The 17,141-nt window shown below is 42.2% G+C and overlaps 1 protein-coding gene across 1 annotated transcript in view; it reads right to left on the bottom strand.

The window, feature by feature from the left end:
• LOC111671477 (hippocalcin-like protein 1) overlaps nucleotides 1-12,503 on the bottom strand; it is a 39,702-nt gene extending 27,199 nt beyond the window's left edge. Inside the window, exon 1 of the mRNA XM_023428575.2 lies at nucleotides 12,031-12,503. The gene's annotated coding sequence lies outside the window, so the exon portion shown is untranslated. The remainder of the gene's footprint in view (nucleotides 1-12,030) is intronic.
• Between the last annotated feature and the right edge of the window lie 4,638 nt (nucleotides 12,504-17,141).

The following is a 17,141-nucleotide window of genomic DNA, read 5'->3' as shown; positions in this document are numbered from 1 at the left end:
TTAATGAAGTGACGCAGGACAGCAATCAGGGTTTCTTTTTTTTTTTTTAAGAACAAGCAGGACCCAAGAGAGTGGCAGCAATTAGGAAGATCCAGGTGAAAAACAAGGGTAAAATAAGAAAAAAAAAAAATGATGTTGAGAGGAAGAAAGTGATGCAGTGGTGAGAAAAACAACAGAGAAAGCTCTGATCATGTGGAGCTGATGAGGGGCGGGGTGTGAAAGGCAGATGGGAGAGGCAGGAGCATCAGTCTTTTCCAGCTGCTTGCTGGCACACACACTGACGACAAGGTTACGACCCTTCTGCCTCTCTTTTCTGTCTTCCTCCCTATGTCTCTCCACTTCATTTTCCGACACCCTCTTTCACCCCCCCCCTTTTTTTCCACTTATCACATCTCTCCTGCAGGCGTACCGTATGACATTTTATAATCACCCAGCGAAAAACCACCAGTGCAGGACACACACACACACACACACACACACACACACACACACACACACATTTACTCCTTACTTGGCTGACGTTCCACCTCACACCCTATGGCGATCACACATCCTTCGAAATGTGTGACTCATATGACGGATGTATTGAATTAATCTATAAAAATAACCACAATTTTTGGCCGTGTTTGTAATTACAGATCATGTACTGTATGTGTAGGTGAACTGTGTGTGTGTGTGTGTGTGTGTGTGTGTGTGTGTGTGTGTGTGTGTGTCATACTGCTTCAGTCTCACACAGCAGAAGAATTACGAATATTATTTCATCTTGTGCTGCTCTTTTGCGCCATGTACGTTAAATCTTGTTATCTTTACATAACACAAAGTTGCCCTGAGAAGATCCACAAATCCCTTTGGTGTGTTACAGTTGGCGATTACGCTGATTGGGGCGTTGATGTGTATCTCTGTAGCAGAAGTGGTGTGTGTGTGTGTGTGTGTGTGTGTGTGTGTGTGTGTGTGTGTTTTGAAAAACAGGGCTGGGAGCTCTTGCTTAAAAGTCATCATATTAGTATAAGGCAAAGGACATTGCTCTCTAATATACTTACATAAAGGGGATTTAATCTCCACTTCGCGTTCTCACAACCATAATCTAACTCTCGCTCAGCCTTGCTTAGTTCGTGAGACTTCTCTCTGTCCTGGGAAGATTTGATCTAACGTAGCTGATGACACATCTCTCACATCTGCAGCAGGTTTTCGGTTCAAAAAGAGACTTTCTGAAGGGAAATGTCAGACACTGTGACGGTATTTAAAGAGTTGGAACTGGAGTAATGTTAAGTCAGTGTCTGGAACATATGGTAAAAAGGTCCCTGAGTTCCCAAATAGAGCAGAGGCATGCAGTGTGTGTGATAAGCAGGGAGGTGAAGAAAGCTTGGGAAACAACCTAAATGCTATGCTTCAGTGAGGTGTTACGAGGAGTGACTGGAAATGTACGCCATACCACCGCGCCATATTACAGCTGTGTCACTTCCACACTTCCTGCACCGGTAACGAAAAGAGAAGAAAAGGATCTAAAAATACCAGCACACTCCCGACTTTCTGTCAGGATGGCAAAGAGACAAGTCAGCTAGAATTTCCCTTTCTCGAGTGATCGTGTTGCAGCCATAGAGGCCCGCGAGCTGCGTGTTTGAGGTATCCCACAATGCACTGCCGTGACATGTTACGGTACTGGCGTGCAGCACTCGCTCTGGGCTCAGATGGAAAGATCACACGTTCAGACAACTCCTTTTCTCCTATGTTCCTGCTATGCTTCCTCCCTCCTCGTCTCCTGCAGGCTCGGCTGTGAAGTTCACACATCACACGTCTGCTGATACTGAGCAAAGAATCACCTCCTTGCTGCTTAGCGGCTCCTCCAGTTTCTCATTTTTACCATAGCTGTGGATTACAACTGCCGGAAGTGTGATTCTTCACTACACCTGGGTGATAAGACAATCTGTTTTTCTGTTTTCTTATTTTAGCACTGCATAATTAGCATTTTCTACATTGTAGAGGGGATCCTTAAAAAAAAAAAAAAAATGTGTACAAAACACAAGACCTCCAGAACATCATTAATTCATTTAATGTCTGATCTTCCATTATGATATTTCACTCAGGTAGGCATCACATATTTTCAGCTTAATTGTGTATCATGTGCATTGCATTTAACTGCTGACTGACAGCACATCCTACAAAACAACATGCAGAACAACATTTACAATTATATTTTTGTCATAATTAACCACGTAAATCCCGGATAACTCATGACAGTCCTATTTCTAAAATACGGCAAAATACATACTGGCTTTTGAACATTAAATATTAAATTTGATATTCAGTCTGTAATGATTCAGTGATGCTGCTGCTGCTGTTCTCTTTGCTAATGTAAATCACAGAAAACTAGCCTGCCGCACTAAAATGTTTTTGAGTCCAAAATGGAAAAACCATCTTTAAAAGTCAGGCTGTTGCTGACGATGTGAAATCCTGTGTCACTTTATCGTAAGAGCTTTACAGTGAAGTTAGCTTGTAATTCAGTGAGGCAGCAGAAGCACCACGATCGAAAAGAACATAATTAGACTACATTAATAATTAACATTAACATTAATTGGGGCTCTTAGATTGTGTTTTAATTAATTCCATTAGTTCTTGTTTGTTCAAATTATTTCTACTTTAAATGACAGCGTCTAAACTACAACTCATCTGAAATCAAATTTTTTTCATTGATATTGATCTGAAGGAATTTTTCTTCATTAAGACATTAAGTTGAATGTGAATAAGCACATGCTGTATTGATGAAACGTTCAGGAGCCGATGGGTTAATGTAATTGGAGACAGAAATGAGATGAACACCTCAGTGTGCATCATCATAACGGTTAAATATACACTATACAAAGTATTTTTTCCTAATTCAATTCAAGCTTGAGGCGAAAAGACAAAAATTTTTACCTTTGATGAAATTAAAACAGCAGGATAACTGTGTTTAGAGTTCTTGTAGAGTTTTTTGTAAATTTGATTAACAGCTGTGATACAGTTACATCAGAAATTATAGCTTTTTTTGCAAATTCCCACGAGTCGAACAACACAAACAGGACATTGATAGATCACGTCACAGTTCCGTATGAGAAATTAAAAGCTTAACATTTGTTCTTGATTTCTTTGCGACTTTCTTTCTTTCCTTCTCTCCGCCATTCTCTCTCTTCCTCTCTGATTTTCATCCCCGTCTCTGTTTAATGTGTCAGCAACAACACAGAAACAACTCTCGTCTCCACCGAGGACAGTCACAGCAGCACAGCACTGTGATCAGTGACAGCCTGGTACGCCGCCTGGCAGTCACTGTCACTGCTTCCATTTAAGCTCACATCTACTCTATTGTGATCTGCTAACAGTATTCTGCTAAGGAGCTACCATATGCACAGGACAGAGGCTGTTTAAAGCTGACAAGCAACCTGCTCATCCCAGGCTGTGAGGGACGTGGGGGGAAAAGAGAGTCTGGGCTCTTGACATGAATGCAGGAGTCATGCTGTCCTGTTGAACATTAAATGATAACAAAGTGTTAAGTCCAGGTTCTACCACATCTGGAAGGATTATGAAACTGAGCTGTGTTTAATCATGAAAAACAGTTTTATTCTCTCATTCTCTGTGTGGTTGAAAAAAGAGTCTGAATATATTTTCCTCTAACACTCAGCTAATCAGGTTCAGACAGTTCAGTGAAGATCACAGCAAAGCATCAACAATGAACAAATAATGAAGATTCTCTCTTTCAGTTGAGTCGCTTACTTCTCGAGTATTCTTATTCATTTAATCATTGTTCCAACTGATAACAGACTTTTAAAGGTGTATATAGAATAATGCCCTCTGAAATTATACAAAACAATACCAAAGTCAATGTATTTTGTTGCTGTTAAGTTCAACTTCGGTGAATTCTGACTCGACTCAGATTCACAACATGGACCAGCTTGTAAATTGCCTTGACAGCGCTGACCTTTTGAGGGGAACCGAGACCCGGAGAGTCTAAAACAGAGGAAGCTATCATATTAGCTATGTTGAACTGTCCAATTATATAAAACCGCGCTGCCAGAGTATAAACTGCACCGCAGACGAGGAGCAGCATGAGTCCTAGGTAATTGTGACATACAGTGGAAATATGTTCCCATGAGTTAAACAGATCAGCTCCAGTTGAGAGCACATGTAGTCGCCACGCACCACTCCCACAGCATTAGCTGTTTCGTGGGGGATGCGCAAAGAGCGGCCACTTCCTGTAAATTTCAAAGACATTAATGCTTCTCTGAATTTACAGATTCTTGGATTTTTGTTTGTTTGTGTTGCTGGTTGGTTGCAATTTCAAGACTTTAAAGATGTTTTATGTAACACAAGACACATCATAAGGAATAAATAGTCGACGCCACAAACCAATCCCGTCAACTTGCAGTGATGGGGGTTTGGGGGGGGGGTTTGCATCAGCTCAACCACTAACACTGTGTCAGCCTCTGCCAGTTACAAGCTAACAAACAGCATAAACAAATAAAAGATGCTAACTAACCGTTCTGATACGTCCGCTAGTCACCGATTTTGGCCACAACAGACTCCTGAGTCTGAGTCTCTCTGATGTTTCCTCTTCTAACCATCTTGATACTCTCTGCTGTTTCACCTGTCAACCTGGAGCAAGCAGCGGAGGTGGGCGGGGCACAAGGTCTGGTACAGAATTTCTCAGTGAGGAAGTGAGCGTAGATGTGCTTCCAGTTCCAATTGTGGATTTTCCTTTTCACTTTTTCCGTGGAAAAAACCATGTGAAACAAAATATTAATCATAGCAGAGGAGTTTTACATAGTTCAAAACATGTCTGGAGAGGAACTTTAAAGTCAGTTTTTTTATTTTTTGGCCAGTAGTAGGGTTTGTTTTTCCTTTTTTATTTGCATGCCATAAATGCACATGAGGGAGAACATTCATTCAATCATTTACTCTGTCTTTATTTATAGGCTACGAGTTGGTCCAATGAGAGCATTTCACTCTCTTTTGCAAGGCCATTAAAACAGCATTAAATGAAATCTGAAACATAAGAGCATAAGATAAGAGCAGCCAGAGCTTAAACAATTAATCAATTAGTTGATCAACATAAAATTTATCGACCACTGTTATGCTAATCACTCCAGTATTCCATATCTCCGCTTCTCTCTGTTGTATATTAAACTGAAAGACTTTACAATGTTTTATGACGAAGAAAATTCATTAAACATGTTTTTGTTAAAGGATTCACACAATGCTTTTTGATTGGAAACACTGAATGTAAACATAACTCTGTTTGTTTACAAGAAAACTCCACAGTGGACCTTTCAGTAGCGTTTTAATGCAGGACCTTTAATGGAGTATTTTGCTAATGAGGTACCAAAATGAGTGCTGCTGTTCAGCCCTGTCGATCAGTCAGAAATGACAGCCTTGATGACTAATTCAAATCAACAGCTATGGGAAACAGCAGCTTTAACAATAATTCATAAACAAGACTGCTCATTAGTGTGACTGCCTAATCTAATCAGTCAGTATGAATGAGTATAACCACAGTGAAACTCACATTGACTGTTTATAATAAAAGTGAAAAGGTATCTCCACAAACAAACAAGTGTCAAATGAGAGGAAAGAAAACAATAATCTAATTATTACAGCAGTTCACATCGTAGGAATATCATGCTGTGCCCCGTTAATTGAACAGCCTCCACAGAATAATACTGCTCTTCTGCTCACAGCTCCCCAGTAAAAGGTTGCTACGTGATTGCACCAGCAGCCGGAGAAATGAGTCTGCAGTCATTACGGCTGCTTGTAAATGCATCCAAGCCAGCCGGCGCCAGATCGATTTTTCTATTTCTGATTGGCCCTCTGTTATTGCCCAGAGAGCCCCTGCGAGAGGCTGCCGGAGGGGGGGCGAGGGTGGGGGACGGGGACGCTGAGCTTAATTGATTCGGTCACGGTATGAAACAAGTTATAATTTTTCACCCGGAACGTTTTACCTCACTCCACTCACTGGAAATACAGCTCAACTCTCACGTAAAAAAAAAATAAAAAAATAAAAATACAGGCACAATATCCACCACTCTGTTTATATTTATGCGGCTAAGGTGGAGACACAGCTGGTGGTTATTCTTCCATAAAATTCCTCACATTCTGCTCGAGGGTGAGCGAGGTAACCTAAAGCGAGAGAGAGAGTGTGGAGAGTCTGGGGAACAGAAAATAATTTTGCTATGCCTACTGTACAGCTTCCTAAGAGTAAAGGGACTAATTAAACCACTTGTTTATTTCTCAGGGAGCCTTTTTAAAATGGGCCGAGAGACACAAAAGCAACTAAAAAAAAAAAAAAAAATGTACTGAAAGAAGATGAAAGGCATCTTGAGCAGGGACAGGAGGAGATATGATGATTGAGTGGGAGAGATGCAGAGGAAAAAAATCATGTCAAGAAGTGAGGGAGGAAAAAAGAGAGAGAGAGAGAGAGAGCGACCTGTGCTCTGGGAGAGAAGTGATAGATGGCAGGATAGGAAGAGGCAGCTTTTGAGATATGATCTCAACAGGTATTGGTTGAAGTGTGTGGCGAATGTGTGTCCTTCCACCACGCCTTATCAGTTGAGATCTGTTGGCCACATACACACACACACATATGCACACACTCTTTTCTCCCCCCTGACTTCATTAGCCAAACCACATGCCGAGCTCTGGGAGTAATTGGCTGCCCTTTCAGCCTCCTAATGGCTAGAGGAGAGGAAAGGAGAGGAGAGGACAGGAGGTGAACTAGCAGATTTACTGTCATTTATTAAAAATCCCCACTCGGAAGTTATTCTGCTTCTTGCTTTCATGTGATTTCTTTTATCCTTTTTTTAATCCACTGCTCTTTTCTGGTGCTTTCCTGTTCCGACCTAATTTTGTTTTTATGCCTTTATTAGAAGACAAGAGGAGGAATCACATGGCAGTTCTGTCATATTATTCCAGACCAGTGTCTTTTGATTGGATTCACTGGAGACAGAGCAGATAGATCTCCCTACAATAAACAGTCATGTTGCTTTACGTTGACATTTGATTTGTTCAGACTCATTTGAACCATTAAGACCGGATGCGACATACTCATGTTTCTCCTTTTTAAGACTGGATGAGATCTACACGGGTAGTGTATGATTTTGTTGTTTTTAAGACATGTGACCGATGAAATGCATCTTGATTCACTGAAATCCGGGCCAGAAAGGCAAAATGCATCATGGGATATGTATTTAAATAGTTTTTTCTGCAGTTTTAGCTGCAAAAAAAAGTTTTTAAAAGTGCGGTTTGAACAATGGCTGATGTGCTATTGAAGCAGAGTACAGCAGTTACCTGGATGAAAACAAAGAAAGACACTGATTTCTACCTGCTAAGCTACTAACCAGCTAGTCAAAGCTCAGGGTGAGACATGTCAGAGGAGGAAGAGGAGGAGGAGGAGGATCGCTAGCTAGACGTAAAGATTTACTTGATACACCACTCCCACTGAAACCTTAATAACTCAGCCTCTGAAGCAGATAGATACATGACATAAAAAACCATTTGAGACATTAAACATTTGGCTTTTATTATAAATCGTTGCCTTTACCCTAATGTTCATCAACAGCCATATCCAGTTTCAAAGGGCAAAGGTAATGATTTATAATAAAAGTTAAATGTCTAAGGTCTCAGGTGGTTTTTATTTCATGTTTCTGTCTGCTTCAGATGCTGAGTAATAAAGATTTTGGTGAGCATCAAGTCAAAGGAGGTTGTTTTAGAGGGCACCTCAGGTCTTAATGGGTTAAAAGCAACTCCAGTTCAACTACTAACAACCACTATTCCCAGGTTCATACACTAAGGATTCTCTCATGATTGAGCTCTGGGCCACATCGAGCGTCGCCTCAGACTGATGGGTAAAAAATCTTTGGCTTTCAGGGCAGTGCTGTGTTTTTGCTTCCAGCCAGTCCACCTCCAGCAGAGCAGCAGCTCTCAGCCTTATCACGGGCATTATCAGACTGTATGTCCAACGGGCGGGAGACGCCCCTCCCCGGTAGGATCAGGGCAGATTATAGGGCTGACAGCGCGCATGGGAAACACAGACCTTGTGTCAATCCATGCAGGCCACGTCACGCTCACATATGAAAACACAGCCACACAGAGAGGAGGCTTACCAGGAAACGTTACTCTGCCCATCAGAGAAAAGGAGCGCTCCGCTTATTTAACACATGAAGTTCATTTTACTCATCCCGAGGAGTAAGTGCAAACAGTTGTATAATGTCTTCTGTGATCCTGGAGGGAGATTTTCAAGTCCGATAAATAACCCTGAGGATGTCATAGTGATGTCATTGGGGTTATTTTTGGCTCATGTTTAAGACTTTAATGTTTTTTTTTTTTTTACAGTAAGCCTTTGTTACAAACTGGAAGTGTGTGGTTAGAAAAACATGAGTCAGGGAAAGTCTAATGAATGAGTTGCATTATGGAAATTGTAGGATCCAGTGTTTTTGGAGCTTGGTCCGTACTGGGGACAAGTCAGGGTGTCTCTGCCTCTGCAGGATACATTTTGACCGTTCTTTGTTGAGACCTCTAGACCTTCGTCAGGAAGATTTAAACACTTCTGACAAAGGTCTGGAGAGACCGAACTTTCCAACACCTGCGAATATCTTCATCGAGAACACTGTTCTTTCTTAAAATGTTTCATGTCTCTTGTGAGTACCTCGAACTTTATGCGTGAAAATCAGTTGCCCTTTAAGGTGTTTCCAGCTTTTTGAAAACACCATTAGTCAGAAATGTCAGCCTCAAACATCGGTGTAATTCCTTATGGTGCTCAGAATAAATAAAACTAACATATATACGCAGGTGGCTGTTGATTTACTGAGGCAGGCTGTCCAGATATAATACAAATACATATCCAGGCAACAGTGAGGTGAGTAAATTGAGAAGACAGGCTCCGTATCTGCTTGTACAAAAAGTCTTCATACCTAAACAACACAATTGTTCGTCTTCCAAAACAACCAATATAACTCTTACAAAATTTGATTTCATATGCCACCTATATCATTTAAGTTTAGACTCCAAAACTATTTGGTTAATGTCATCTTGTCCTGGTTGGTCCTCAAAGCTTCTTTTCTCCATCAGATTTCTACCATGACTAATGAAATCCTACATGAACACAAAATTGTCGGTCAAAGTTTGAGCAGTTTTAGTGACTTCATATGAAAAAATATTGAGATTTTTGTTGTTTCTGTTTTTCTTGCTGGTTTGAAGTGGGCGGGGCTAATTTGGAACAAGGTGATGTCACATTTCTGCGCCGCAATATGAGTTTTTTTTAAACATTTGACTCAAGACCCACAGTCTCAGCTGTCAACGTCAAACACTATAACATCAGCAGTAACAGTGTCACTGTATTTTCTACGAACAGAAAACTGGACATTTGTAAACATCTGAACATACAACGCCGCAGTCTACTTCCTGGTTGGGGAAGTCTTGTATTGAGAACATCAGTAATAGCAGTCATTACCATCACAATCATGATGATAATGGTTCATGGCGAAGTGGCAGCTATTAACAACAAAGTGCTGAAGACAAAATGCAACATTACTCTAATAAAAAATAAACAAAACCATTTCCTCCCCATCACTGCGTTATACCACCAGACCACAGAGCCATTTTACACTGACTCCATCTCTTTACTTTCCTCTCAGTGATTATGGTCTTTTCTCCATAAAGCCCTTACAGTTGTCCTTTGAGAAAATACCACTGCCCTTCCACATCTATCATGCTGCCAGAAGATATAAAAACACGACTTTTCTTGGAGGGGGGGGTAACCCATCCCATCCCGAAGCCTGGAGGCCTCTCAGCATCAGAAACAGTGAAAGATTTTACTTGTTTCATTGGAACAAAGTGCAGAGCTCCAAAATGCTGAGCCTGTGTGTCTGTATCACATGATCCACTGCAGACCTCGCGCTCACATGACATCATAAAATAAAAAAAAAGCTTAATTCAAAGTGACTTTCAGGTTGTGTTACTTATGTATTCCATGCATCCGTGCAGCATCTTGTCGAAGAATTGTTTCATACGAGAGCAAGGTCACCTATATATGAGCAACACTGCATTGTTCCTGTGAAAGCCTGCGGTGTGGACCAAAGACAGAATTACACTGCACACAGAGGAGAGAGGCAGGAAAACAACCATTGAAGAGAGTAAGCGATGATAATGAAACCACTTCCCTCTCTCGCTGCACCTGCCACACTGACACACACCTCGACTACGATATCTATCATTCGAAGGGTGCTTAACGCTTCAGGGTTAAAACCTCTGCTCATGTGTATACAAGTTATGAGTGTGTGTGTGTGTGTGTGTGTGTGTGTGCAGGCGAGTCTGTTTATGAGCCCGAGTGACTGAGGGAGTAGTGCTCCAGCACACATTTATCTTCTTATGTAACAACTAGACTAGCATTAGCACATGCAGGCTAAACACTGCCTCGACCCACCAAAACATCAGCAGCAGGAGTCTGCAACCCAAGCAAACTGAGCCAAGCAGGTTTCCGTAGGACACGATCCCCCAAATGCAGATCAATTTGTTCGGGTCACGCCACCGCCGTGCGCTACATTCCCATTAACCTAAGGTTAGGACCCAACAACAGCCACATTATCAGCTCTCTCATCATTCTTTTCATTATTAGCCACCAGAGAATGACCACAGCGCCCTCCGGCCCTACAACAGCCGCTCATGTGACTCCTTTAAATATTCCTGAGTGGGGAGGAGGCAAGGCGACTTTCTGCACAGATTTCACTTCTTGGTGCCTAATGCCAGGCCTGACAGAAACCAGTTAAATCTGAAAGGATTATACTGAAGGCGTGCAACAGCTGGGTGGCATTTAGGAAAGAAAACGGAGAGGCAAATGCATCAAGTAGTGCACGGTATGAAAGGGTCTGAGTCAGATATAAGCACGCTTGTTTCTTATTATCTCAAAGGAAAGGAGAGCAGAGGTCTTTAACACCTTAGTGACAGATGATAATTAAAGGTGGCGTGTTGTACATCCCGAGGGCCCCTGGGCCCCTGCCTCTTATTTTATTTATGTAGCCCCCCCACTGCTGTCAATCAGAAATCATCTGTATGGATAAAATGATAAAGCACATGTTTTGCATGTTATGTGAGAAGCAGAGATAAGAGGATGTGGGATAACTGAGCAGACCACAAGCTGCATTATTAGCACTCTGGTTGGTTAGAAAGGCTCAACCTATTACAAAGGAGTGTTATAATCTAATTTGCAAAGTCTCTATAATGGCCTTGAATCATTTAACTCATATGATGGTCATCCAACTGGTCTGTAGGTAAATTGCATAAACTTATTACTGAAAGACGTTTTACAGAATTCAATAACCTATTAGTTTATAATATTACTATGTGACAAAATAACGTTAAGTGCTGCGGCTCAGCCAATGCAGTTCATTACACACATACTCAGCGGTCTCATCAGGAATATTAAAGCCTGGGCAATTATCAGCAGGAGAAGAAATTAGGCAGTTAATAACGGCTTTCTTTTTTTCCCTACTGTTTTTGAATGTACCTCGTGGCTGGGAGGCTGAGGAGGACACCTGCACGGTCCACTACCATGCGCATCCATCCTCGCCTCTTGTCCCGCGTTGAGATCATTCATAAAAAATGGCAGGCCTGTGCTGCTATCACCTCATTGGCTGCGCAAAATAAGGTTTTTCTGCCTTTTAATTTCAGCGAGTTGCTCGATTGAAGCACTCGTAAGATAAAGCACCGTGACGCGCACCCTGAGATCTGAGCACAGGAATAAAGCGCGTGTCTTAATGCGATGAAACAAACTGCAGGGGGGTACACGGGAATGTTTTCAGCTCACACACTCTTGGTTGTGCTATAGGCTACTCGGCGGTTTATTGTCACCACACAGCCGGAATTCGCAGCGTTTCTGTGGGTAAACAAAACCCGCCTGTGTCGCGTTTCCAGAAGCCGGAACATCATTAATGGTAGCATCACAGAACACATTAGGCTAATAGTTTGGATAGGCTAAATATACGTGTGTGCATGTCGACCCCCTTTCCTTACCCGATAAAGCCGAGGCAGTGTCGGTGCAGCTGGGGATGGGGGGGGGGGGTTATCCCTGCTCCGGTTCAGCGGGGCTGGTGTGTAGGACAGCCGGGAAGAGATGCAGGAACGCGGGGCTCGCTCTGGACGCTTCCCTCCTGGACGAATAGTGATGCTTGGAGCGTCCGAGACCTCTGTTTCTTACTGCACGCTCACACACGCATCCACACACACACACCACATACACACAAACACACACACACACAAACCGAGTGGCCGGCTGAGTGACTGACTGACTAAGTGGCCCTTGGCTACAGCAGCCGAGCCCTGCAAACCATGTTACTATGCAGGCGAGAGGCAGCAGTGATGGTGCTGCGGTGCGGAGCTGGTTCTGGCTGCTGCTGCTGCTGCTGCTGCTGCTGGCGTTTCCTCTCCTCCAGGGGCCGGGACGGGATGGCAGCGGAGGACAGTGTGTTAAAGTGGTGTGTGCCGGTGGAGTGGATTTAAATGGGGGGATGGTGTCGCCGGGATTACGTGGTAGGGGTTTAATTAGATAGCGCTGCGCCTATTGGCACCGACATTGCGCACAGCCCTCCTCCTACTCTCCTCTCTCTCTCTCCCTCTCTCTCTCTCCCAGTGAGATAGATAGATGTGTGTGTGTGTGTGTGTGTGTCACAACATAGAATAATGGCGTACCATGCTGTGTGTATAATAATGTAGTTCACTGCTCCGCATTTCTGTTGTCAGTGATTGGAGATGAGGAGTGCACATGGGGTCACAAACAAGCACCTTGGCTACACTATAAAATGTAAATACACAATAAATCACTGTAATGTTCCCATATAGAGAAAACAGCCTGCTGTGCTTATGGTACAGTCATACATTTTTAATCGCTACAGCAGCTGATCCCTTTGGTTATAGCAATGTAACAGAAATAAACAAAAACAGTCATTAACCAAGTTTCAATCCAAATCAATTTTCTAGGTTAAATGTGCATTTCCATCCACTTCTGTTATGTGAACATTAGGAGCTGAGTGCATCCAGATAAATAGTTTAATGGTACTCCAGGCAGCTGCCATCAAGCCGCTGAAGAAGAAGAGGCTGAAATGAGATGGCATGATTAAAAGAGGACCTGTCAATCCTCAAAAGATGGAGAGCCATGTTGAAAGCGGTGATTGAAAGATGATTTTGGTGTAGTGGTCAGAGTTGGTACTGCAACATCCAACAGCATCATGTGACACAAACTGGCCCAGAATCCCTTTTCCCCACACAATTACTAGAAATTGAGCAGTTGTATTATGTCTAGTCCACACATACACAGGTATTGTTATTTTAAAACGTAGCTTTTTCTATGTTTGCATGTGGCCTTGCGTTTTAGGTCACTGACAAATAACTTTTTGCAAAGCTCCCTCCAGGGCGAAGATGTTCAGAAACTCCAGCCCAGTCCTAATGTCCACCCTCATGGACTCACAGACAGACACTGTAAAATCAATCATCAAGTGCAGGAGGAATCTCTAGCAGACATTTAAGGCCCTCTATGCACACTTTCTGTAGGTCATTTCTACAGACTTTGCCTAAGTTGAGCTATTGGTGATTCCCCATTAATACCAACATTAGGAGTTTGTTTACAAACAGGGATCTCAGGGAGGAAATACAACATGTAGAAGACTGCAGGCAACATGTTTCGTGCTGTCCCATTTTTTCTTCATACCATTTTGAGCCCCTGCAGCCTCTCGCACTCAAGCACTTACCAGGTGACGTCCGTTAAGTCTGTGAGGGTTCAGGGTTCGGGTCTTAGGGGGGATGTTAGGACTGGTTCTGATTGGCCAACTTGACTTTAAAGTGAGGATTATATCGCTGCCTTTTGGTTTGGCATGTTTTTGCGTTTTCATGTAGACAGACTTTTTTTTTTAAAACAGTGTTTGTGTAGATGCAATTTTTAAACCAAGAAAAACCCCAATTTCAATAAATATCTTTGTACGTGTGGACTAGGCCTCTGAGCATCATAAACCCCCTGAAATGAAATGTATTTTCATAATTTGATCCATTTGATGTTTCATAGGAATGAATAGGGAACCACCTTTGAATGAAAACACTCCTGTTTTTTATGCACAAAATGAAAATGCACATAAAACAGGTGGATTGAAACAGATTCTCTGCTCTTTTTATAGTGCAACCCCACTGTTCGTCATATGGAGGCACACACACACACACACACACACACACACACACACACACGCATCAGAAAATTTGGATCTGACGCACTCAGTGTTATCAGTGTTGAAGGGAGTACCAGCCCTGACACACATACACACACTCAGAGGTTTGCCATCTGAGCCAGACATCAGTCGTACTTTGTCACACCTCACAGAACTTGAGAGAGCCGTGGGAAGGCTTTTTTATTAACTCCAAAGGTTGGAGATGACTCATGGTCGGTGGTCTCTCCGGACTAGGTTTGTCTGCTCATTGAAAGGACAGCTGGCCTGCGTAACCAGCACTACCCGACAAGAAAATCAAAAATGACATATACCTAAAGGGAGCACACAGGCGCTTCGAGCAGCAACCATTTCCTCCGACACTTTGTGCCATGATGTGTTTTAGACGAGGAATGAGAGGCAGAGGTTTTTTCAAGGATGGTCAGCTTCTTAATTAACCACTGTAGCATCTGATGATCATGTCTAATTACCTCTTAGTCATTTAGTCAAAGACGTATTCTGTTGACGTGGCCGGTGTGTGCCCTCTGCTCAACACATCATTCATTTTAATGAAAGCCAGTTTTTCAAAATGTGATCAGAACATCACAGACAGCGTACCACTTCTTAAAAGAGTGCAAAACTCAATATTGGGCGAATGGAGTGATTGTGAAAATGAGGGGGAGGCGGATGAAAATCAGAGGTTGAAAGTTATGTCTCTGATTATAAGGAATAATTTATAAATGATGTTGTTGCCGAGATATCGCAGACTGGCATTTAAATGAAGAAGCGGAGAAGGAATCACAGCAGGGATGGACGAATCAAATGCCGAATGTGATACGAGTGGAGGATGGCAGGAGTGGAATTACAATTGCCACGCACAGCATGTTCATATGATGCGCAAGTCTCTGTCCAGATAATTGGATTGAGATGTTGTTCTTGCGGATGCAGGGGAGGGGGGGGGGTCTCATAGTCCAAGACAAAGTGAGGGAGAAACAACAACCTTGAACCTAGAGCAGGTTTCCCACTAATCAGAAGGTTGGTGGTTCAATCCCCGCCTCCTCTGGTCCGCTTGTTGAATTGTCCTTGGGCAAGATACTGAACCCCAAATTGCCTCTGATGGCTCAACCATCAGTGTGAGTGATTGGGTGAATATGATAAGTATTGTAAAGCACTTTCGGTGATCTCTAAGACTAGAAAAGTGCTATTTAAGTGCAGTCCATTTAACATTCAACCCTTTTGATTTCAAGCCTCTTCTTAGTCTTTGTGGACACAAAGTATTTGCTGCTATAATCAATAATTTCATATAAATAGTGGTTCACCTGATGAAAGGGATCGCTCCCAGTGGTGAGCTCATTGTTGTTGCAGCTAAAGACGCAATTATTTTCTTCAGTAATTGGTGGAGACCCAAATGAGAGCAAAAAGAGAGTGAAGATTAGACTTATATTCATCTGGTTGCCAAAAACACGACTCCAAATAAACTGTAATGTTGCTCGATGTCAATGCCACTTCAACTTAAAAGCTGTCAATTCAGTATTGTGTTTACCTGCTGTTTCCGCTGCAGAGGAACAGCTATTGCAGGTTTGAAATCGCTACTTTCGCTGACTGTAATTAACATCATTTAATTAGCAGAAAGTGAGGATGAACATGGAGGATGGAAAAGTGTAGAGGATCTTAGACAGGAGAGATCACAGCTACAGTTAAAAAAAAAAGACACTAGGAGAGGACACATCATAGATAAGGGAGAAAGAGTTATAATAACATAGTGCACACACGGCTGTGCTGAAAGAATGGGAGCTGTGAGTTGTTCAAAAATTAATTGCTGTTTGATGTAGTTAAAAATCACAAAGGCTTTGAATTCTAACTTCCTTTAGTAGATAATCATTAATCTTAGAATATGGACAGTAAACCCCAGGAGCGTGTTTCACGTTTTCAGAAAGACTGATGAAAGGAACCGTGAACAAGAGAATGTGGATATCACAAAGATTACAAATAGAAATTTTATGACTTTTCCATATATTTGTTCATAACTAAGTTGGAGCGTTTCCATATAAACACATCATTCCCACTGTTTTGTGTAGTGTGTAGTGTGTAGTGTGTAGTGTGTAGTGTGTAGTGTGTAGTGTACTGTATATGTAGCAAGGCTTTGAGTAAGGCTGTTAATAAACCGTAGTTTATTAGCAACAACCACACATCGTTAAACATATCATAGTTGCTGTACACATATATTATACTAAGTGAGATTTTCTAACCATATTAGAGACTGTCCTCCTGTAAAAAGGTCGTTTGTACAACAGATTATTATGACCCGTAGTAACATTTTGTTGTTTGGCGACATCTAGTGGTCGTAGTGATTACGACAGGAGCAAAGGGAAAAGTGCGGTGACGTCGTATAAAGGAGCGACAAATTCCATGTTTGGAGGAGGTTGTGGTGGATGGATGGGTCAACCAAACACAGGAAAATGACACAGGAGAGCGTGACAACCATGACAACAAAAATCGTCTAATGTTGAGGAGAAGTTATTTTTTATTTTAAAGCAAATCGCAGTCTTTTCCTAACCTAAACCTAAGAAAGCTGTGACTGTTATTACAGTAACCATGGCGACAAAGGTAGGTACACCCCTCCTGTTACAGTGTTTATTACTGTAACCATGATAACCGAGGTCCGGTACGTATCTGACGGTTGGAAAAAAAGACGGGTTTTGCAGAATTATAGGATTAGTCAGGGTTGCTGGAATACATGTCTCTAACATTATCCTGTACATTATGACCAGTAGCCCCTCCGTTATCTGCTCATCACAGGGTTGGTGGGTAGATCCAGTCCTGGCAGTAGAGCTTCATTATATGTGCATTTATGTGAAGTGTTCAGTGGTTTGTTGGGTGAGCATCAGTGTTGTTTTATCTGCAGGAGGAGAGAGGAGATAAAGCAGAAACCTGGAG

This window comes from Seriola lalandi, unplaced genomic scaffold (genome assembly GCF_002814215.2).
Source record: "Seriola lalandi dorsalis isolate HSWRI2012SDOR001 ecotype SW California unplaced genomic scaffold, Sedor1 jcf7180002054879, whole genome shotgun sequence".
NCBI classification, from domain to species: domain Eukaryota; kingdom Metazoa; phylum Chordata; class Actinopteri; order Carangiformes; family Carangidae; genus Seriola; species Seriola lalandi.
This window is presented reverse-complemented; position numbering and strand designations above follow the sequence as displayed.